The following is a 25,252-nucleotide window of genomic DNA, read 5'->3' as shown; positions in this document are numbered from 1 at the left end:
TACATTAACAAACAGCAGAACTAACATCTGATAGAGAGGGCGCCATGACCACAAGACTGTGACCATTTCTTTTAAAACCAGCCATGAATTACTGCTGGCCTGTCTACTCTTACTCTTATCTGTTAGAAAAATCCTTGTTCCTTTTGTTAGAGACAGTTCAAGAACTTCCCTCCTATTACCATTTTGTTTACATCTTTGAAATACTTACTGTACCTTCCCCTGTGAGGAAAGATATAAAACATGGGTGTAAATTATCTGTCTGCTCCCTGTAGCCAATTCTTCAGTCACACCTTCCAATTATCCTCGGTGTACTTTCCTAATTAATTTCACCTAAGATCACACTCATCCTGAACTTTTTTTATATGCTCGGAAAAGATCGTGCTGCTTGTTTTTGTATTTCTTGCCAATTTACTACATCATGTCTTTTCTCCCCTTTTCCTCGCTTTCTAGATTGATACAGTCATATCGCGCACAAACAGACCCTTTGGTCCAACTTGTCCATGCTGACCAGGTTTTTCAAACTAAACTAGAACCATCTGATTGCATTTTGTCCATATGCCTCTAAACTTTTCCCATTCATATGTTTGTCCTAATGAGTTTTAAATGTTGTTGCTGAACTTGCATCTCCCACTCTTCCTCTGACAGCTCATTCCACAAACACACATCCCCCTCTGTGTGAAAACATTGATCCTTTGTCCATTTCAAATCTCCCCTCTTTCACCTTAAACGCCTTCTATGGTTGAACTCCCACATTCCGTGGGAATGACCTTGGCTGGTCACTCTATTCATACCTCCCATGATTTTATAAACTTCTACAATGTCACCCCTCAACCTCCTACATTCTATCTGACACTAACTTTACAAACAAGTATTTCAAGATAAAGCACTGCAAATTTGAAACAGTATTCAAATGACAGGTAAATAACATTCAGCCCAAGCTTCATACTGTGATTTATTTTTCTCCTTGTTATAATACTAAGGCAGCAGAAAACTCTTACGAGTACCAATAAGAGGTCAAACACCTGAATTGCTTTGTCCAAATGGGGTGATGATCTCGACAGTGAAAGCGCATCTCTGGCCTGAACCATATAAGAAAGGGAATTCTTGTACCACACGGTCAGCGTGCAGTTGCCTTTAGCAGAGTGAGATGAAGGCTGAGTATACTTTTGAAATTTGGATCACAGTGTGAATTCAGTGCAAAGGGGGAGAGGTCTTTTCAATAAGGTTTACTCAAAGAAGGAAACTTTCCGGAGTGAGATGTGAGTGGGAGGTGTAAAACAGCATGAATGGAGAGGTCGAGTCACACTGAGACCAGAGGCAAAGTGGCAGCACAAAACGCAGCTTAATGCTCCTGCAGAGTAGGTAGACTTGAACAAAGAGTTTCAGGTGAAGTGGGGAGGGACCATAATGTAAGAGAACGTACTCTGTAATTTGAGAGGGAGGACCTGGAATCAGGAAGGGGAGATGAGCAGGGAAGAAGATGGAACAGCAATGGCAGCAGTTTCTGGGGGGAATTCAGGAAGCACAGCTGAAATTCATACCCAGCATCTGCTTCTGGTCCCTGAAATAAACATCCTAAATCTGGCCCTCCACTCATGATCATCCATAGTATCCTTGAGAGCCTTTGTCAACCATGGGTGCTTCACCTGCTTATCGAGTTCTTCTTTTTGAACAGAAACAATAGTTACTGAGCGGTTTGGGATATCTGCTCACGTATACTCACTGACCTTCCTCTGGTTCTATTTTCACATTCCGCTTCAGACCAGATGAGAGACAGAAATCCTAAAATTAGATGCCTGGTTCTTTTCTATCATTCATAAGGAACTTCTGCCTGTGGCTGAACACAAGATCAGCGGAGGCTGACTCAATTCTCCAAGTTTCTCCATCTCTGTTGTTTCTGTTTGACGATGTCACATTCCTGTGAGCTGTGTCTAACGTGACCTCCTTTTCCATCAAACCAGAAATCCCCGAATTCTGGTGGACAGGGCCTTCAGCTATGACTGTCCCATCTCCCACGGTGTAGCCCTCAATCCGTCCCCTCCACCCCAGAACAATGATAGATTCCTCCTTGTCCACACTTCCTCCTGCACGAGGATCCACATTCACATATTCATCCTACACCATTTCCTCCATCTCCAGCAGGACAGCATCATCAAACACATCTTCCCCTCCCGTCCTCGGTCAGTATTTCTCAGCGACCGTTCCCTCTGTGTCACCGTCCATCACCACGAACGTTTCCCCACTCCCCCATCGCACCATCCCATGCATTTGTAGAAGCTGCAACACTTGTCCATTCATCTCTTCCCTCCTCACTGTCCAATGCCCCAAGCATAGCTTCCAGGTGAAGCAGCATTTCACTTGTAACCTTTCAATCTGATCTCCTATCATGGCTGCTCACAATGCAGTCTCTTTATATTGGCGAGACCAAATAGAGATTGCTTTGAGGAACACACCCACTCTGTCTGTAGAAATAACCCTGACCTTCTCATTGCTTCCCATTTCAATAACTTACCTTGCTCTCATGCTAACATTTCAGCCCTTTGCTGCTGCAATGTTCCAAGGCAGCACAACCCAAGCTCGAGTAACGCACTTTACACTTTGGTACGTTACAGCCTTTAGAAGTTAATGTACAATTTCATAATTTCACAGTCTGACCCCATTATAACTGTTCTCCAATTTCCGTACAATCTCCCTCCTGGCCTCCCTATGACCTTGTGTGGTTGTATCTTCTTTATTATTCACTCAATAAAGAGAAACCCTTTTCCCTATTCACATCTTAATTTAAAGCTATTTCACACGGTCTTCTCGTTCACCACTACTAAAAGCATGTTTATCTTTTGCCACACCCTCTTTTACCTGTCAACCTACTCCCCACATCTGTCAAGGTATTATAAAGCTCATTTTCCAATCCTTTTTCAGTTCTGAAGAAGTGTCATACTGGACTTGAAAGGCTAACTCTGTTTCTCTGTCTCTGCAGATGATGCCAGACCTGTTGAGTTTATCTAGAAATGAATAGACTCAGAACAAGTTTTCAATTAAACAAATAACTATGGATACTGGAAATAAAAATGCAAAAATTGCTGGAAAAAATGGGAGTTTTGAAGAATGTTCACTGGTCCTGAAAGATTAACTCTGCTTTCACACCACAAGATGATGCCAGTCCTGCTGAGTTTCATCAGCAATTTCTGTTTTTGAACAAGTTCCATAGACGTGTGTTAAAGCTGGTCAAACGCTCTGTCTCACACAGAATACACTGGGATGTAACCGATAATGCAAGGTGCACAAATTCTTTGATCTGAAACTACATAAAGCTGGCATCACTGACACTGCAGAGCTCTTAATCTTGGTCAGGGAGAGAAACAGAGGGGAACACATTCACATCAAACACAGAAGATGGCATGGGGGGGAATGGAAAAGATTCAGATGCATTTGTTAAGGGATTTGAGTAAAGTAACAAATTGGAGGCGTGACACCAGAAAGAGACCCTCAGCACAATGGGAAAAGGAAAATGGAAGTGTTACCACATCAGACACCAGATTAAGACACTGAGTACAGGGCTAATGGGTGAATGGGTCTTGGTGTAAACTGGGGGATAGTCAGTAGAATTGAATTGAACATATTGGAGCTCAAAGTGGGCATTCATGTGGTGCGGTAAAATCACAGCTGCAGCAGAATTGTATTCAACTACAATCTGGAACTTTTTCCCCAGGATAATCCCTCAGCTTACCATTACCATCAAGCTGATCTATGGTTCAGTGATGAGTGCGGGTGAACATGATAGGGTCGGAACCATGTGTACCTAAACCTGAGGACAATCCATTAGAGCTATCACACTTGACTGGTTACATTCGAAACAGCAGGACTAACATCTGATACAGAGGGCGAAATGATCCCAAGACTAACAGATCAGATCGAAGTTCTGCAGTGCTGACACATCCCGACATAAATGTCGATGGACTATTAAACAACTCACTGGAGGAGAGGACTCCATAAATATCACCATCCTAAATAACAGGACAGCCCTGTACATCAGTGTAAAAGACATGGTTGTATTATCTATACCATCCTCAGCCAGAAGTGTTGAGTTGATGATCCACCTCACCCTCGACTTGCTGCCCGCAGAATCACAGATGTCAGTTTTTAGTCAATCTGATTCACTGCATGTGACATGAAGAAACAGCTAAACACAGTAGATACGACAAAGGCAATGGGCCCAGACACCATTCCTGCATTCGGACTGAAGACTTGTGCTGCCCAACAAGCCGTGACCCTGGGGAAACTGTTTCATTCCAGCTCCAATTCGGACATCACCCTGGCCACATGGAAAATAACTCAGCTATGTCCAATCCCATAACAAGGGAATGACTACAGTCTGATCATTTACCACGCCCTGAGTCCTGTCACGATAGTCACATTGGTGGAAGTTCTTTTCGACAGAGATGTCAAGTAGCACAGAAGTAACCAGCTCAGTGTGGTTTCTGATAGGTCCCCATGTGGAGATGGTGCTCTTGTTGAAATATCACTGGATTAATAATCCAGACCAGGCTAATGCTCTGGCAGCTGGTGGAAATTATAATTAAGAAAATATCGAGATGTAAAACCTGGAGTCATTAACAGTGACATTGAAGCCAATGTCGATTGTAAACATCAATTTCCTTCCTCAATGTCCTTTCAGGAAGTGAATTTCCCGTGCTTTCCTGGTCTAGCCTAAAAGTGACTCCAGACACACAGACATGTGATAAACTCTTCAATGGTCTCGGAAACGGCCAAGCAAGACACTCTATTGTATCAAACTGCTCCGAGGCCTTGAAGAATAAAACAACACAGATCACCCAGCACCAACCTCAGTATTGGATCTGGAAACACTATCCTATTGACCCTGCAGAGACCTCCTTCCTAACATTTAGGAGCTGGTGGCAACATTTACAGAGCTTTCCCACAGACTGCACAGAAACATCGGGAAAGGAATAGGTCATTCAACACACTGAGCATCCTCCATTCTCGTTCATGGTGAAAATCTCCTCAATTCAGTTTTCCCCACACAATGTTCATATCCTTTAGTATGGTTAATCATCGGAACATATAAAATAGGAACTACTGTATTCGTTTTGGTCCATCAAGTTTGATCCTCCATTTAATATACAGGCAGTTATCCAATAAAGGTGTGTTTATTAAACGCAATTTCGCTGCAACTCAATTAGTGAATTGAACACCTTTCTTGATACAGTGTGTTCCCGTTCACTGTTATGGGAGTCAGTCTCTGGCACCAGCTGAACAGCTAATCCCAGCCTCAGGATCCCTCAGTGTGTTCAGATAAAGCAGGTCTGTAATCCGCTCTGCAAGCCTTGAAACTGCGCCTGAATATGAGATTTGTGGTCTACATTTAGAAGGAACTTTATTTCAAACCGGGACGGGAATATTTTGGAGAAAACTGGAATTCTGCATCACGTGGACAACAGCCCGCGCAATTTCTGGGGAAGATCTTGGTGAAAGATACAATGCTGTAGTCAGTGGCTGTAGTGTTAAAGTGTGACATTTACTGCACTAACTCATTACAATATACGGTTTAAAGATTTATGTAGCCTATGCTATTGTTTGTGTTAGGCTGACTATTATTTTTGTTTGGATTTTTACTGGTAATTTTGGGGGTTTGCACCGAAGCCTCTTTTTCCCATTGGCCCCATTGTTGATATTGCACCGTTTTCTATATAACGGTATTCCACAGGAACACAGCTGCCACATTATTGGATAACTGCCCGTAATTATTGCTGATTCTATGTCTCCACACCAAACTCCTGCACTCTCCCCATCCCTTCTGTGTCTTGAAATCCTTATTTATATTCAGTACTTTAGCTTTCACAGCCTGATCAGGGAAATAATTCCCCAGGTTCACTAGTCTCTGAGTGCAGACATTTAGTCTCATCTCAACGCAATTTGGCCTGGCTGTACCCAACAAAGTGAGCCCATGTTTTGGACATCCCTCCCAGGGGAATTATCATCCCTGCTTCCAATCTGTCTCGCCATGTCAGAGTTTTATATAGTTCACCCATTCTCCTAAACCTCATGGAATACAGGCACAGTTGTTCCAAACTCTGCTCCCACAACAAGCCTGTCATCCCAGAGACCAGTCTGGTAATCCTTCGCTGCTCTCCCGCAATGTCAGCTTTGTCTGTTATTCGGTAGGGAGAGCAAAACTGCACACAATACCGCACAATGTTCGAGGTGGGGTCTCACTAAGGCCCTGTACAGCTGCAGTAAGACACCCTTACTCCTGGACTCAAAACATCCTGAAGGTCAGCACACCACTCATCTTCAACAAAATTGTGTATTCCCGTGACAGCTGAGCCTGCTCTAACCTGAGTAGGAACCTTACAACAGGCTGGTAAATTGTGGCTGCGGCTGTACAGGTTCTTCGTGAGATCACATCTGGAGTAATGTGCACAGATTTAATCTCCTCACTAAGAAAGCGTATTGGTATTAACTCAGATATTATTCCCTCAACTGATTCCTGCAATGAAAGTGACCATTTGACCCATCGACTCCACGCTGATCCTCTGAAGGCCATCCCATACAAACCCCAGTCTCCAACCCCCATCCCAACCCAATCTCTGCAACCTAACATTTTCCATGACTACTGCACCTAACTGGAACATCTTGTGACTGTGGGAGGAAACTGCAGTACACGATAGACACCCTTGCAAGCACAAGGAAAATGTGCAAACTCCACACATTCAGTGACCCGTGATTGAAACTGAACCAGATCTCTGGTCCTGGGAGGCAGCAGTGCTAACCACTGAGCTACCCACTGAGGGCAACGCAACCTGCCTGCACAATTCAACACTCGAAATGTGGCATAACAGCAGGGAGATTCCATAAGTCCCCAAACTTGTCATTGTGCAACAGGATGAGGACAATGATATCTTGAGGGGCTTGGTCAGGAACAGGCGCAGGACATGCAAGACATCGAAGCTATAGTGTAGGAACACCAGGAGGACATTCAGCCCATCGTGTATGCAAAGCAGGAACAGAATGAGTCCAATCAGCCACCCATGCCTCTTACACAGCAATTGGAGCCGATCTTTTACAGCCTCGTGCCTACTTCACAGGAATTGAAACGGACTGTCGAGGTTATGGAAAGGGAAGAACTTCGAATAACCAACTTCAATCGGGAATGAAAAGTTATGAGCAAATGATTGAAGACAAATTGTTCGAATCTGTTATTAAGGAATTAACAACAGGAGACTTTGAAAGTCAAACCATAACCCATCAAAGTCGACATGATTGTATTCAGGATAAATCATGTTTGAATGATTTTCCGAACTTTTTACAAATTAAAACGTGTGACAAACAAGTTGAATAACTGGGATCTGAAAGATTTATTATATCTTGACTTCAAGAAGGCAATGCTTGACGCAAGATGAATATGCAAGAGAAGAGCACATAAGTTAGGACAATTTATTTGCTTGGAGAGAAAATTGGCTAACCAATAAAAAAACATGATCTGGAGGTGCTAGCTTTGGACTAGGTTGAGTAAGGTCAATAATCATATGGCACCAGGATATTGTCTGACGGGTTAATTTGAAAACACAAGCTTTCATTGTCCTGCTCCTTCGTCAGGTATTAGAGAGAGAAGACCTTAGGCACAAAATTTATTAGGAAAATATGAAAGGGTTGTACAACACATGCACATGAATTGATCACATCTAAGATGGCTGCTAAATCTCTAATCGGTTCGAATGGAGATGCAGATTTTGATTGATGAATATGCAAATCCAGAGTTCCTTTCAAGTCCTGCCTGGAGATACCTTCTGGTATTATCGATGTAAAGGAGGTGACCCCTCCAGTCAGACATCGTATTTTAGGCATGTGGTCGTGTTTGGGGTCTGTATGTGTCTTCACCCGGAATCAGACTGGGTTTATTTTCAAAGTAGGAGTTAATAAAATATCGTATTGACTGACTCTCTACAAATTGTATTTTTGTTGAGAAAATATAATGCATCTGGAAATACAAACCGGCAAATGTAAATTCATCTTACAGATTAGATGTGTGTGTGTGTTTGTGTGATTCAAAACAAGGTGGAGTGCCTGTGGGAAAAGAGAGAGTGTGTGTTTGTGAGAGTGTGAGGGGGAGTATGTGTGTCTTTGGGAGGGAGAGAGAGGGTATGCATGCTTGTGAGAGAGGGGGGAGTGTGTGTGTGTGCATGTGAGAGAGGGGAATGTGTTTGTGTGTGGGAAGGAGACGGTGAATTTGCATGGGTGTATTTAAAGGGGAGAGGGAAAGGATGTGTGTATCCTCGTTAAAACACAGCAGATGTGGCAGATCCCTTTCCCCACAAACACTCTGTGGTTTCAGAGCTCCCCCTCTCTGCAGCCTCTGCTCCATTTGTTGTTCATGTTGCAGACCCAGATGCTGTAACTACACTCCCCATGCTCCATCCAGAGTTGGGTCACCAAAACCTCAGGTCTCCCTGAATGTCCAAGGCAGCTCACAGCACAACCTCCAGTAAACCATCTCCATCACCTCCACTAACCTTTCCATGACAGGAGGCAGTCAGATGCTCCTCAGCTCCTGTTCCTTGACAATAATACTCGAGGGGTTTCCTCATGTTATGGACTGCACAATCAACTGAGAGGGACAAACACAGGCCTTCAGAGGTCAGGCACAGAGCAAGTTTCAAAGACGTGTCTCAAAGCTGCTGGAACCCAACTTGGACCAACAGCCCGCCACATACCATTGCATTTTTTCTGAGCTTCTCAATTCTAGCACTCGATACACTCAGGAGTGAAAAAACAACACCAGGGAAAGGTACTGAAAAAAAACAATTAATTAACTGATAACATGTCGTGAAAATATGGATGAGGAGACAGGGGAGTGGGAGTAACTGGAGAAGTGAGACAATAGTGGGTCCAATCACAAGAATGGGAGCATTCAATAAAATTATTGCCAGATCAGTTGAAATGGTTAGTTACATCAAATTGTGAATCTGCCTCACAGAACCATTCCTGACACCATAAACTGGGACAAGGTACTAGCCAGAATGGAGGTCTGTGCAGCCCACGCTAGTGGACTACTCTATTACTGGACTACCTGCCCAGCATTGGGACCATTGCAAACGTTTGCCAGTATATTGCTACTATACTTGGACTACAGAAATGTCTTGCACGGGAAGATGCATAACCCATGCAGGAAGTGAAGTAAATGGACTCCCACAAATGTATGGCCCTGTACCTCCACTGCTGAAATATGAAATAAGGGAGTGTGTGTGTGTGTGTGTGTGTGTGTGTGTGTGTGTGTGTGTGCGTGTGTGTGTGTTGGTGGCAGTAGATATGAAAATTATTATTTGAGAGAGAATAGACATAGAGGAAATCAGTTTAAATGTGAACAAATGACAGGGTTTTGTGCCATTGACAGAGGGAGACTGAGGACCGTGTTATAGACAGAGGTGACGATGTGCTTGTGAATACTAAAGTAAAGGCATTCCCAGACCCAACAACAATATAAAGCAATCCATACAGGAATGATGGGATTTTGTTCTGCCTTTAGATACAAGCCATTGAATACCGAGTCAGATTTGGTTAAGCAACAGCAGATTATTGGCTTTATTAAGGTTGTGTTTCATAGCTGAAGGTTCACACAGCAGATGGCATGAACCAGTGAAATATATTCTGCAGTTGACAATAGTTAAAATTAGGAATGGTCAGGATATGGTGTCAGTAATAAGCTTGTGGCTAAAGGGATCACCGTAGTTGTGACTGGCCTGTTTCAGCCTCAGTTATTGGCCAGGGATGAGATGGAGTAGAGGAAGGAAATGGAGTTTGCATCCAGAACAGAAGACAGTGACCTCCAAGCTCCCAATATTTAAATAGCAAGGGCAGTGATGCAATGAATCCTGGTTCATACCAGAAAGTGCATAGGTCAATCAAAAAGGCTTAGTGCCAGAACTAAAGAAGGAGAGAAAGAATGAACAAGTTCACTGTTGTTTGATGTGGTTTGGAGCGTGAATACTTACAGAGCAAATGAAAAGAACAGTAATACAGTCGCACATGGTTAATACAAATAATAAATCGACAATGAAACTTACCAGGGACACCAACAATAGCCAGGATAGGATAATAAAAATATTGAATACTGTAAAGTACATATTTGATCCGCGACGTTAACCGCAAAGAATATGTAGAAAGAATCCAAATATAAGAGGATAAACTCCTGTCCATTGTTGAAACATTCCAGTCTATTGTTCTCAGATTCTGATCCACTTTTGGAACTGTCCAGTCGAATGTTCTCAGATTCTGATCCATTGTTGTAACATTCCAGTTTAACGTTCTCAGATTCTGATCCACTGTTGGAACTGTCCAGTCTAATGTTCTCAGTTTCTGATCTCTCCCTCTCTCTGGAGCAGCCGATCCCTGTTCGTGCTATCGGTGGTGCTCCCTCCCATACTATGGGATAACGTATTTTATCGAGCCCTTTTGTCATTAAGATGGAAACTCTCCACTGGGATAATTAGAATCCATGGAGACTGACATTAGTCACAGTCACCAAACAAACAGGTTCAGTTAACCAGTTCCTTGCATCATTTTACATAACACAATAAAAGGGAACATTTACTAGGTTTGGATGGAATGAATGAGAGTTGCTGAGGGATAGGTCATAAATCTTTCAATCTTTTTAATGTCTTCCCTACATATGGGAGTATTGTCAGAACACTGCACTGTTGTATATGATTCACCCTGTTTATAAAAGGAGACAGGAATAAAATAACAGACGAGCTGCATAAAATGTTTGGTGGAGACGTTTCTAGATACCTTTGTGTAATGCTGCTCCACGTTTGAAATTCCCTGTTATCAAGTCCTTTCTTAACCTTGTGACATCATTCAGAGCATTGAAACTGCTGCTCAGGAACAGGGAGAAACAGGAGGTAGTCCCCAGGACGTTAGCATGAAGTGTACATGTCCTGCCCTGATTTGCATTTCCAAAATGCAGCACCTCCTGTTTATCTAGATTAAAAACCACCTGCCAATTGTCAGCCCATCTGCCCATCTGATCAAATTTCCATTGTACTCTGAGGTAAACCTTCTTTGCTGTCCACTACACCATCATTTTGGGTTTCATCTGCAAACTTAGCAACTATTGCTGCAATGTTCACATCCAAATGATTTCTGTGAATAGTAAAAAGCAGTGGAACCAGTACTAACCCTTGTAGCACACCACTGGTCACAACCCTCCATTTCGAAAAACAATCCTTCACCACCACCCTCTGTCTCCTGCCTTCGGGCTAATTCTGTATACATATGGCTAGTTCTCCCTGTATTTCATATGAACTAAGCTTGTCAACCAATCGACCATGCAGGAAGTTGGCAAATGCCTTACTGAAGTCCATACCAACAATACACACCTCTGCCTCAATGAATCCTCTTAGTCACTTCTTCAAACATACCCAGTCAATTTAGTGCTTCGATCCATGTGGCCTATCACTTATCAGTCCCTGCTTTTCAAAATCCATGCAAACCTTGTGCCTCATAATCCTTACCAACACCTTGCCCTCCACTGAAGTCTGGCTCACTAGCTTTTCCTTACCATCCTTTTTAAATGTTGTCAATAATCGCACCAAGTTCGCAAGCCTCCTATCTTCCGGTACCTCATCTGTGACAATTGACGATACAAATATCTCAGCAAGGGGCCCAGCAATCACTTCACTCGCTTCCCACAGAGTTCTCAGGTACATCTGATCAGGTGCTGAAGGTTTTCCCACCTTAACGGGTTTACAAACTCCAGCATCTCCTTCTCTGCAATACAGGCACTTTTCAACATGTCACGGTTTATTTCCAAAGTTCTTTCGCTTCCATATCCTTCTGCACAGCCAATACTGACGCACGATGTTTATTTAGTATCGCCTCCACCTCCTGCGGTTTTGCACATTGGCAACCTTTCTGATCTTTAAGTGGACCAAATCTCTCCTGAGCTATTCTTTTGTCCTTAATGCATTTGTAGAATCCCTTTGGATTCTCCTTAACCCTACTTGCCAAAACTATTTCATGTCCCCTTTATGGCCTCCGGATTTCCCTCTTATGTATGCTCCTACTGGCTTTAGACCCTTCTCAATAGTCACTTTGAAACTGGAAATAAGAGCCAAATGACGATGATGAATCCATTTTCGATTTTTGGAAAATCTATCAGGTTCGCTGATGGCCTTGAAGGAAGCAAACTGCCTCCTTACCAGGCCTGGGTTACATGTGACTCCAGACCGACAACAATGTGTGTGACTCGTAACTGGATTAGTGGTGCTGAAAGAGCATAGCAGTTCAGGCAGCATCCGAGGAGCAGCAAAATCGATGTTTCGGGCAAAAGCTCTTCATCAGGAATAAAGGCAGAGAGCCTGAAGCGTGGAGAGATAAGCTAGAGGAGGGTGGGGGTGGGGAGAAAGTAGCATAGAGTACAATAGGTGAGTGGGGGAGGGGATGAAGGTGATAGGTCGGGGGCGGGGGGAGGGTGAAGTGGATAGGTGGAAAAGAAGATAGGCAGGTAGGATAACTCAGGACAAGTCACAGTGACAGTGCTGAGCTGGAAGTTTGGAACTGGGGTGAGGTGGGGGAAGGGGAAATGAGGAAATTGTTGAAGTCCACATTGATGCCCTGGGGATGAAGTGTTCCGAGGCGGAAGATGAGGCTTTCTTCCTCCAGGCGTCTGGTGGTGAGGGAGCGGCGGTGAAGGAGGCCCAGGACCTCCATGTCCTCGACAGAGTGGGAGGGAGAGTTGAAATGTGACTCGTAACTGCCCGCTGGGCAATTAGTAATGGGTAATGAATGCAGGTCCAACCAGTGATACCCTCAACCCGTGAATGAGTACTGAAAAAAACCTTGACTCCTGCTCTCCCTACCTGACTTATGCTTCCCTCTTATCCATGACCAGACACTCAATTTCTCCCGTCCTCCAGCATTCATTACACCTCCCAGCTTTACCCTTCACCCCAACAGGGACAGACTGTCTCTGTCATTTTGGCATCTCCCTTTTGAAGGCTTCCCTCTTCTCAGCTGGCCCCGTAACTGCGACTTTCTGTTCCACTCCAGTTTGGAAGTTCTTGATAATATCATCAAAATTGGCCTTCCTCCAAGTTAGAGCGTTACCTTTTAGACCCAGTTCATCCTTTTGCATCTCTATTTTGAAACTAATAGAATTATGATTATGTGTCTCAAAGTGGTTCCCCACTGATAGCTCAGTCTCCTGCCCTGCCATATTTCCCAAGGGGAAGATGACGTTGAGATCCTTCTCTGTGATGGAGAGCATTGATCAAGCAGCTGCAGCGTTCTAACTGGGATTGGGGTCAACATTGTCTTCGTCTCATTGGGCTGGATCGAATCATAATTTATCTCAGCGCCATTTTCATTGAGTGTGACAGAGGGATTGTCTGCACAAGGTCGAGCTAATTTCCTGGTGCTACCTTATCGAACTCACCTCATTAACTACCTACCCCACCTCATAGTGTCCCTCTCATTCAATGCCAGCCCTATTCTCCCACCCATCATGGCTGGAGGCACTCACCATTGCACTGATGCCCCTGGGTATTCCGTGATCCCTGGCACTGGTACCATCTTTAAAAGGCCAGTTGAGCTTTTTTGATGTCGGAGCTGGTTTGTACAGTTTACCCCGAGCATGGCAGATAAGGGGCAATTACACCACAGTTTGTCGACAGGGGCACAGAGGTCCTGGTAGATGGGCTAGTACAGAGGGGGACCATTCTCTTCCAAGAAAGGGTCACACTATCAGACCCACCGAGCATGGTCTGAGCTCCCCACTCAGGTCAGTGCAGTATTTGAGGTCTGAAGAAATGTCTAGCAATACAGGACAAGCATCAATAACCGTCTCCGCTCTGTTAGGATAAGGGTCACCGTATTCCCTCTGCTTCCTCACACTCACTGTATATCTGTTGCAGCAGCGACCCAGAACAACATTCATGCTCCACCACTCTCACTGCTGCTTGCAGTACCTTCCCTCTCTTTCTCTCTCCCCATTATTCGCCCCCACCACACACACACTAATAACATTGCATGGATACAACACTGTGGACTGACTCCCTCCAGACACCTCACCATATCTCCCCTCACCTACACCAGCACTAACAGCAGAGGTAGCCACTCGCAGCCTCCCTCACTGCGTCCCTCCCTTTCTCCCATTCCAGGAGAAACAGCCTGGAATAGGACAGTAAGGGTCAAGCCGAGTGGTGGAGTGCCCGATATCCGTTCCCTCACGTCCTCCCTCCCCCCCGCCATGTTCGGGGGAACCTGGTACAAGCCGGACAGGACTGGGACGCCTCGAGTGGAGATTTTGAAACGTCCCAGCAACCGAGTAAGGAGCAATGTTCAGTGAAGGGCAATTCTCACTTTAAACCCACTGGCAGCTCCGTTTCCCCCCGGAACAACTTAGAAGCCGTGGCCCTGATGCCATCTCCCTTTTGTGTCGAGCTGGTACAAATGGAATCCCCACGGTCTCGGTGGGCAGGAGGGTGGGCTCACAACACATCGTCTCCATCACATCCCAGGAAAGGAGCATGAAGAGTCCCTCCTACACCTCCTCCTGTCAATAGCTCAGATACTGAAATGAATCTGTGAGATTTACTGCTCTTCCCACTTGTCCTGACATCTTCAATAACCTGTTCTCAAATACATCCTGGCCCTTTTCTCCTGCACCTCCTTTATAACGGTACAACCTGTTTTGTTTTGTCTTTCAATGTCCTTCCTACTACAGAGCATCACCTCACACTGTGCTGCGTTAATCCTCATCTGCCATACACCTGAACAGTACATCAACATATAACTTTCCTGCTGGAGTTCCACACCGTCCTCAACAAACTTCACAATTCTTTCAGGTTTGTTATCTGCAAATATTGAAATTGTCCTACAGTCACACTCCACTCAAAAATACTGACACACACCAAACAGAGCGAGTGAAATATTGACACACTCTCCAGGTCTATATTACTGTCAATGTATAGAGAGTGCTTCTATGTGTCTGTAGCCGTGTGTGTATCTGTGTGGGCTCGGTCTGGCAGTCTCTGTGGTGTTTAAAATGATGTAATATCCCCCGATATGTGTTCTGAGTAAGGATCACTCGATCCAAAACGTCAACTTTCATTTTTGTCCAAAGATGCTTCCAGAGCTGCTGAGATTTCTCTTGTTTTCAATCTCTGTTGCACCCCCACCCTGATTCCCCACCCCCAACGACACTGTAATCGCGGTGCGAACGTGTGTAAACGATCAGGGATTCAGTCTGAGAGGGAGAGAGGGAGGGCAGCAGCTCGCAGCAAAATCCAACCTGAATTTTTATTGCACTAAACACACACACACACACAGACACACACATACACGCGGACATGCACTCACACACATGCACAGACTAGGTTGGTTTGGAGAGGATTGTCATTGTACTTAGGCCCTCAGAGTGGAACATGTTCGTGTGGAGAAATGTCTGCGCTCCTTTTGCAATGTGGAAATGTTTTGTCACTGGGTAGTGTTTCCAACACACAGTTTACACATTAAAGCATATTTCCATTGCAATTATATCCAAGCAGTTCCGAGTGAGCCACTTTCCAAGGCGATGAGAGTAATTTTAATGCACTTCCTGTAACTTGGAATTTTTAATGTTTTAGTCTTACAAGTAATCTTACCTTTGAGAAAGGATTGAAAATACCTAAACCAGACCAGCAGAGTGTGGGCTTGTATCACTTTTAGAAAAGAGGGAAATGGAGAGGACGGGAGAGTGGTTTTGACCCAGTTTCAGTGATTCACACCAAAAACAAGAAGAGTTCCCATTGCATAGAGATGCAGAGACAGAGATCCACACACTAATGCAGGAACACATGAAACAAGCACAGAGAGATAGACATGCAAACAGAGGTTAACAGAGACATATATAGACACACAGGAATAGACAAACACGAACAGAAATATGCAGGCACATACTTGGACATGCAAACACACATAGACTCATCGAGTTATACAGGGTATTTGCAAACAGGCCTTTCGGCCCATACAGTCCATGCTGACCATAATCCCAAACTAAACCAGTCCCACGTGCCTGCGCTTGGCCCAGATTTGTCCAAATGTTCTCTTATTCTTGTACATAACCAAATGCGTTTTAAATGTTATAACTTCACCCACAATCCATCACTTCCTCAGAAAGTACATTCCCTTCACGAACTACATGCAGTGTAAAAATGAATCACCTCAAAGCTCCTGATCAGGTGGACCCAATAAATTTGTAGGAAGCGAAGGAAGTGATTGCTGGGTCCCTTGCTGAGATGTTGTCATCATCAATAGCCACAGGTGAGATGCTGGAAGTCATGAGTTTGACTAAAGTTTTGCTATTAAACAAAATGGAAAGAAAAAGCCAAGAACTATATATTGGGGAACCTGACATCAGTGATGGGCACGGTGTTGGAGGGAATAATGAGCTACAGGATTAAAATGCATTTGGAAAGGCAAGGACTGATTAGGGATAGGCCAAAGTGAGGACTGCAGATGCTGGAGATCAGAGTCTAGATGAGAGTGGTATTGGAAAAGCACAGCAGGTCAGGCAGCATATGACGAACAGGAAAAGCGACGATCTGGACAAAAGCCCTTTGTATGCATCGTGAAATGGGGGTGTGCATGGATAATCATGTCACACTAATTTGATTTTGTTTTTGTTGAGAAGTCACGGACAGGATTGATTACGGCAGAACGCTGGATGTCATCTATATGGACTTCAGTTAGGCATTCGACATAGCTCCCCATGGAGACTGGTTAGCAAGATTAGATCACATGGAATTCAGGGAGAATTACCCAGTTGGATACAGAACTGGCTCAAGGGTAGAGGACAGAGGGTTGTGGTGGAGGGTTGTTTTGCAGACTTGAGGCCTGTGACCAGTGGAGTGCCACAGGGATTGGTGCTGGTTCTGCTACTTTTCATCACTTATATAAATGATTTCGATATGAACATAGGACAGTTAGTACGTTTGCACATGACACCAAAATTGGAGGTGTAGTGGCCAGCAAAGAAGGTTACTTCAGATTACGACGGGATCTTAATCAGATGGACCAATGGGCCAAGGAGTGGCAGACAGTGTTTAATTTAGATAAATGTGAGATGCTACATATTGGAAAGGCACATCAGGGCAGGACTTATACACTTACTGGTAAAATCCTGGGGAGTGTTGCTGAACAAAATGATCTCAGAGTACAGATTTATACTTCCTTGAAAGTAGATTTGCAGGTAGATAGGGCAGTGAAGAAAGTATTTGATATGTAATTGGTCAAGTGCATTGTGTATATGCGTTAGGAGACTGGACTGTGACTGTACAGCACATTGGTTCGGGCCACTTTTGGATTACTGTATGCAATTCTGATCTCTCTGCTCTGTAGGAAGCATGTTGTCAAACTCGAAAGGGTTCAAGAAGGGTTTACACTGCCATGATTGGAGGGTTTGAGTTACAGGGAGAGGCTGAATAGGCTGAGCCTGTTTTCCCTGGAGATCAGATGAGGCGGGTTGATGTTCGAGGTTAGTAAAATCATGGGTACAACGGATAGATTGAATAGCCAAAGTCCTTTCCCTAGGTAGTGCAGTCAAAAACTAGATGGCAAAGGTTTAAGGTTGGATGGGAAAGACAAAAAAGAGCTCTAATGGACAATATCTTCATGTAGAGGATGTTTCGTGTGTAATGAGCCTCCAGAGGAAAGTATTGAGGCTGGCACAATTACAACATTTAACCGGCATCTGGATGGACAGATGAATGGGAAGGGTTTAGATGGAAATTGACCAAATGCCAGCAAATGGGAGGTGAATAATTTTGGCTGTCTGGTTGCCATGGACACGTTGGATCAAAGGGTCTGTTTCCATGCTATACAGCTCTATGACGCCATGTCTTTTAACACACTTTCTCCTCTTATCTTAAAACAATCCCCCACTCCAGGGAAAAGACACCTACCATTCAACATTACCGATACCTCTTATGATATTCTAAACCTCTAAAAGGTTAATTCTCAGCCTCCTACGCTCCAGTAGAAAATGTCCGAGTCTGTTGAGCCTGTCCTTATATGCAAACACTCCATTCCCAGCAACATCCTGATATATTTCTTCTGCACTCTCCCGAACTTGATAATATTCTCGATATAACAGGGCGACCAGAACTGCATAAAGTCCTATAGGACATGCCTCATGAATGTCCTGTGCAACCTGAAAATACCGTCCCAACACCTGTACTCAAAGGACAGTCCACTGCTATTCGTCATTTATATAAATGATTCGTATGAGAACATAGGAGATATACCAATAGATTTGCAGATGGCATCAAAATTGGAGGTGTAATGAACAGTTAAGAACGTTACCACAGAGTAAAATGGAATCTTGTTCAGATAGGCCAATGGACCGAGGAGTGGCAGATGGAGGTATATTTAGATTAATGCGAGGTGCTAAATCTTGAAAAAAGCAAATCAGAGCATGACTTATATTTGATAAAGTCCTGGACAGCGTTGCTGAACAAAGAGACCTTGGAGTACAGGGTCATATTTCCTTGAATGTAGAGTTGCAGGTAGATAGGATAGTGAAGTAGGTGTTTAATATGCATTCCTTTATTGTTCAAACCACTGAGTGAAAGAGTTGGGAGGTCATGTTGCGGCTGTGCAGGACATTGGTTAAGCCACTTTTGCAATATTGCGTACAATTCTAGTCTCATTCCTATCAGAAAGATGTTGTGAAACTTGGAAAGTTTCAGAAAAAATTGACAAAGATGTTGCCAGGGCTGGAGGATTTGTGCTGAAGGGAGAGCTGGAATAGGCTGGGGCTGTTTTCTCTGAATCATTAGGGGCTGAAAGGTGAATTATAGAGGTTTATGAAATCATGAGAGGCATGCATAGGTTAAATAGACAATGTTTTTTTTCCCCAGGGTAAGCGGGTCCACAATTAGAGGGCATAGGTTTAAGATGAGAGGGGAAAGATTTAAAAGGGACCACAGTAGCAATTTTTATGCTTAGAGGGTTGTATGCGTATGGAATTAGTTGCCAGAGGCTGGTTAAGTTAAAGTATTTAAAAATAAAAATCTGGATGAGTATATAAATGGGAAGGGTTCAGACGGATATGGGCAGGTGTTGGCAAAATTGACAAGATGAGGTTAGGGTATCTGGTCGACATGGACAAGTTGTACCAGAGGATCCGTTTCCGTTCAATACATCTCTATGACTATGTCTATACAATGAAGAACATCAAGTGAAACACCTTCATAACCATCCTGTCTACATATGAAGCAAACTTCAAAGAATTATGCCTGAAACCCCAGGTTGATCTGTTCTACAACACTAGCAATGGCTCAACATTTAATTGTATATGTGTTTTTTTTTGTTTGTTTTAACAAAGTACAATACCTCGCATTTATCAACATTACACTCCATCTGCAATTCTTTAGCCCAGTGAGTGATAATATTGGGGAAGAAAGGCTGGAAAGTAATCAGTTACCTTGTACCATTTACTGGTTTTAGGAAGAGGGCAGTCAAACGTTAGAGCTGGGAAACAGTGATCGGTGTTTCAGGCCAGAAAGTAAGCTCTGTTTTTGTCTCTGCTGTTCCGTGTTGATATTTATTCGAGATCCTTCATAGTGCAGTGTGTGTCTGCAGGATTTCATTCCCTCATATTGCAGACTACAGATAATAGCCATTTAATCTGGAAATAATAGACAAGTATTTAAAGATGTTTAGTTTATCTCGAAGGCACAGCTCATAAACTCGACATCCTACAGTTGAGGCAAGTACCTTGCATTTTTTAAGAACGTTATTATTTTAACTGGGTAATTCAGTAGAGTGAACTAGATTTCAATAAATCCATACAGATCTGGAAGCTGGCATTTAAAATTTAAAATTTGGGCATGGTTTAGATTTTGTGCAGTTGGTAGTATCCCTGCCTCTGAGGCAGAGCTCCGATTTCTATTCCAATTCCTGAACTTCCCTGGCAGTGTCCCTAGATCGAGACCAGATTGTCTGGATTCAGGTGCAGCATGTCAGAACAGGCTGATGAACGAACACACAGGAGAATCATGCTGCAACTTTTGGGGCTATTGTGGAGTGGTGGTAGTGTCCCTACCTCTGGCCCCTATAGGGCCAAGTGGAGGCCAACTCATCCAACTAGAGGTGTATAATAATAGGTCTGAACGCATTGAGTAAAATGATTTTAAAATTGTGGTTTGATCGAGATGGAAGAGGTGTCAGTGTTGAATTTCAGAATTTAAGCCCCGGATGCCTGTAAGCACAGACCTTGGGTGGGAGACATATTTGCACCTTCTAGAGGTTTATAAATTCATGAAGTGCATGGATAGGGGGTGAATAGTCAAGATCTTTTCCCCATGCTAGGAAGTCCACAATTAGAAGGCATAGATTTAATGTGAGAGGGGAAAGATTTTAAAGTGACGTCAGGGCAACGTTATCACTCAGAATGTGGAGCGTGTACATAATGAACTGCCAGAAGAAGTAATGGAGGTAGGTATAATTACAACATTTAAAAGGAACCCAGATGGATATATTGATAGGAAGGATTTAGAATGATATGTTCCAATTGCTGGCAAATAGATTAGATTCCCTACAGGGTAGCACAAGTCCACACCAACTCTCTGAAGAGTTACCCACCCAGAACCATCTCACCACGAATGCACCTGACATTATGTGCAATTTAGCATGGCCAATTGACATAAGCTGCGCAACTTTGGACTGTGGGAAGAATCCCACGCAGACACAGCGAGAATGTGCAAACTCCACACAGTCAGTCAGCTGTGCCAGCAATCAAACTCAGGTCCCTGGTACTTGTGAGGCAGTAGTGCTAAGCACTGAGCCACTGCACCACCCCAAGTAGGGCACGATTACTTTCAGAAATCAGGTTGGCATGGACGAGTTGGTCAAAAGTGTTTGCTTCGGTGCTGTACAACTCTTCAGATCCATCAAGCCATTTGATCATGGTCCCTGTGTAATCTTCACTGTCCACTATATAGCAAAACTTGGTTTCATCCACAATCTTTCTAACCACGCCTTCTATAGTTCTCATCTGAATCATTTGTCTAAATGTCAAAACAAAAATGGATTGAGCAGAAGTCCCTGTGGAACACCACTGTGCACAGTGTCACAAAGCTGGTCCCTTTTCTCTAAAAGCTTCCTTTTCTCAAAGATACTGTGTCCTTAATTTTTTTTTCAGAGGCGTCGTAAACCGTTCCCGGCTCCAAGGTGATTGGTTTGGTACAGAGATTGAACGGTTTTGTGATTAAAGGTATAATGAAAGGGGAGTGGTCAGCTCTTGAGGTGAGCAGTTCAGTCCAGAACCAGTTTGCAGTTTAGCTTTCTCTCTCTCTCTCTCTCTCTCTCTCTCTCTCTCTCCTCCTTCTGCCCTTCTAACTTTAACGTGCAATCATTTGTTCCATTTGTACTGTTTTTCAGGGGGTTTCCTTATTGGGGATGGTTGTGTACTTCCAGAACAGCTAATTAAGTCTAGTTTGAATAGATTGAGTTCTGTAGGGGTTCTTTATTCTGTTCTTTGTGTTTCATTGTGTAGTTTTGTGAATATTTTTTGTCTATGTTAAAACCTGATAATTTTCACTGTGCACTTACTGAAACAAATTACAAAGTTATAGTCTGCGCTGCCTGCTCAAGAATATTTTGAGTGGTCTGGCCTAGTCCATAACAACAGGCATCCAGTCCGAAAAACAACCGTCCTCGATAATGCTGTCTCCTGCTATTCGGACACGTACACGACACACATACACATACACACGCACCCAGACATACACACACAGACACACATTCCTGAAGAAGGGCTTATGCCCGAAAAGTCAATTCTCCTGTTCCTTGGATGCTGCCTGACCTGCTCCGCTTTTCCAGCAACACATTTGCAGCTCTGATCTCCAGCATCTGCAATCCTCACTTTCTCCTCGAAGACACACACAGAGACCCACACACATACGCACAGACGCACATACACAGATGCACACACACAAAGACAAGCACACAGAGACACACAGACACATGCACACGCACAGACACACACACCCACAGACAACACATGCACACACACACACACACACGGACGCACAAAGAGACATACATACACACACAGATACACACGTGCATGCGCGTGCCACACACACGCACACATCTAAGGGTCTAGGATATAACTCGATAAGTTATGATTAAAGAAGGGTTCAAGGCTTGTTGTGAGAGGGTAGTAGAACTGGCTTGAAAAACATGTCATCCATGATCAATAGTTCAGTTGACTGGATGGGCCAAATGGCCTTTTTACTGCTCTAATTTTGTACACACTATAGTACATGCATTCGTCTGTGTTAGTGTGTGTATTTGCGGGTGCATGTGTGTCTGTGTGTCCGTGTTTTTGTGTTTCTGTGTTTTTGTGAGGTTGAGTGTGTCTGTGTGTGCACATCTGTGTGTGTCTTTGAGTTTGTCTATGTGTGCCTGTGTATGTATCTGTATGTGTCTGCACATGTTTGTGTTCCTCATTACTTTTAGTAATGGAAATATCAATGAACATTTTTGTAATTTCTACACTGTTTGTCATTAACCTTTACATCATAGCTTGAAGAACTTTGTTTTAGTCATGAATTTGTTATTTTAACAGAGAAGGAAATCCACATGACTTCTTCCTAGGACGACCCTGACCCAATGTGTGAACTATATTATAAGCCATATCATCAAACTGGTAACACCGATAATTTGCTGTGACCAATAGAGGAGTGGCAGTAGAGAAGAAAACAGTTATTCAACAACCCAGGAAACTCTGGACCGGTGAGCCTGACATCAGTGGTGGGTGAGTTGTAGGACGGCATTCTGAGGGATAGCCAATTGCATGCATGTTCAAAGGCAAGGCTTGATTGGGGGTGGTCACCATGGTTATTTGCATGAGAAATCGTGTCACACTAATTTGACTGAGTATGTTAAAGAGGTGACAAAGCAGATTGATGAAGACAATGTTGTAGATGCTTTCCATATAGACTGGAGCAAGTTCTTCGACAAGATTCTGCATATTAGGCAAGTTAGTAAGGTTAGGTCACATGGGAACCAGCGCACCCAAGGCAATTGAATAAAAAATTAGATTGATGGAAGTCGACAGAGGTTGGTAGAGGATTGCTTTTCAGACTGGACGCCTGTGAACAGTAGGGTGCCACAAGGATCGATGCTGAGCCCACTGCTTTTCGTCACTTATATAAATGATGTGGATGTGACCATAGGTGGTAAGGGTAGCAAGTTTGAAGATTCAACCAACATTTTTGGTGTTGTGGGTAATGAAGAAAATTATCTCAGAGTGCAATGAGACCTCGATCAGACGGGCCCATGGGCTGACGATTGGCAGATGGTGTTTGATTCAAATAAATGTGAAGTGCTGCATTTTGGGAAGCAAATCAGGGTACTTAATGGAAATTTATTGGAGGATGTTGCTGAGCAACGAGACGGAGAGATGTAGTGCAACGCTCTTTCAAAGTGAATAGTATAGTGAACAAGGTGCTTGGGATGTTTGCCTTCATTTGTCAGAGCATTGAGTTTCAGAGTTGGGATGTCATGTTCCAGCTGTACAGGATGTCAGTGAGGCCACATTTTCGAATACTGTATGCAGTTCTGGTCTCCCTGCTGTACGAAGGTTGCTGTGAAACTTGAAAGAGTTCAGAAAAGATTTATAAGGATGTTGCCAGGTTTGGAGAGTTTGAGCTATAAGCAGAGGCTGAATAGGCAAAAGCGGTTTTCTCTGCAGAATCACGGACTTAAGGCTGACCATATAGAGGTTTATAAAATCATAAGGGGCATGGATTTTGTAAATAGACAAGGTCTATTTCGCAGAATAGGGGATTCCAAAAATAGAGGGTATAGGTTTAAGTGCGAGGGGAAATATTTTAGATGGAACTTAGAGGCAATGTTTTCATACTGAGGAAGGTGTGCCTATGAAATCATCTGTCAGAGGAAGTGATGGAGTCTGGCATCTTGATGGGTATCTGAATAAGGAGGTACAGAGGAATATGAGCCAAATGCTGACAAATCAGACTCGATCAGATTGGGATGTCTGGTCAGCACGGACAAATTTGCATGCAATAAGACACTTATAAGAGGGATGAGGAGACATTCTAAACAGGCATTTCATGTGGGAATTCTCTTCCCCACAAGTTTGAGATGCTTCTTTGTTTACTTTGATTCAAAGCTGAGTTAGTTAAATATTTGGCAAAGAAGTGAGTCATGGATAACGGGATACAGGCAGGGAAGTGGGGCTGTGACCATAACCTGATCAGCCACAATCTTAGTGCCTGTTGGAGAAGGCTCAAAGTGTCTAATGGCCCACTCCTGCTCATCAGTCACATGTTTCTGTGTTCCATTCAGTCTCTCAAACCTGCTAGACAGGGACAGTTAGAAGCTACTTACTGCGATACCCTAGTGCACAGAAATACAGGAGACCATTCAGCCCCTCAAAACGGTCACACACAATTTGGGCTGGTTTGGAAAATGTAATTGGAAAGCCCAGGTTGGGTATCAAAGAGGTCGCTCATCTCTCTTTATAGAGCTTCCCCTCTCTGCAACATGTGCTTCATATGTTGGTCATGTTGTAGACCCAGTTTCACGGTGAATACAGCCCCAACACCTCAGCCAGAGATGGTCCAGACAATCTGGAAACATTCAATAACAGAGCTTCCAGGAAAATAACACACTCTACTTTCCAATAATAGAATGTGAGAACCCGACAACCAGGGGTATGTCATTCATCCACACGCCCCCCTCCCCCCACAAGCACGTCTTCACCCACAATAAGATCATAAGGTATAATATCCTCTTTCATGTCCAGTTCTTCACAGCCCTCAACTATGATTGGTCAAAAAGCACTCATTACGCCCACACTGTGACCTATTGATATGAGCAAAAGACGTGAACACAAGGGCTCAGGGAAGAGTGACCGGCCCTGACATCAAGGCATCATTTAACTAAGGATGGTCTCAAGGAGCCTGAGCAGGATTGCGCTGAATGGGAGTGAGTTGGAAACTTCCCTGGTTGGAGTAATTTAAAGCATAAAGCACAATGATTGTGGTTTGTGTACAAAAATCCATGTAGTCCTGGACATGTCTGCGAAAGATCCTCAAGGTAGCTTCCTCAGCACTAACATCTTCAGCTGCTTCATAAAGATTAGAACTGAGGGTGTTCATTGAAGGTCACACAATATTCAGGAAAAATGTTCCCCTTCAGCTCCTGAACTAGTCTGTGT

Source organism: Chiloscyllium punctatum, unplaced genomic scaffold (assembly GCF_047496795.1).
Source record: "Chiloscyllium punctatum isolate Juve2018m unplaced genomic scaffold, sChiPun1.3 scaffold_137, whole genome shotgun sequence".
NCBI lineage: Eukaryota > Metazoa > Chordata > Chondrichthyes > Orectolobiformes > Hemiscylliidae > Chiloscyllium > Chiloscyllium punctatum.
This window is presented reverse-complemented; position numbering follows the sequence as displayed.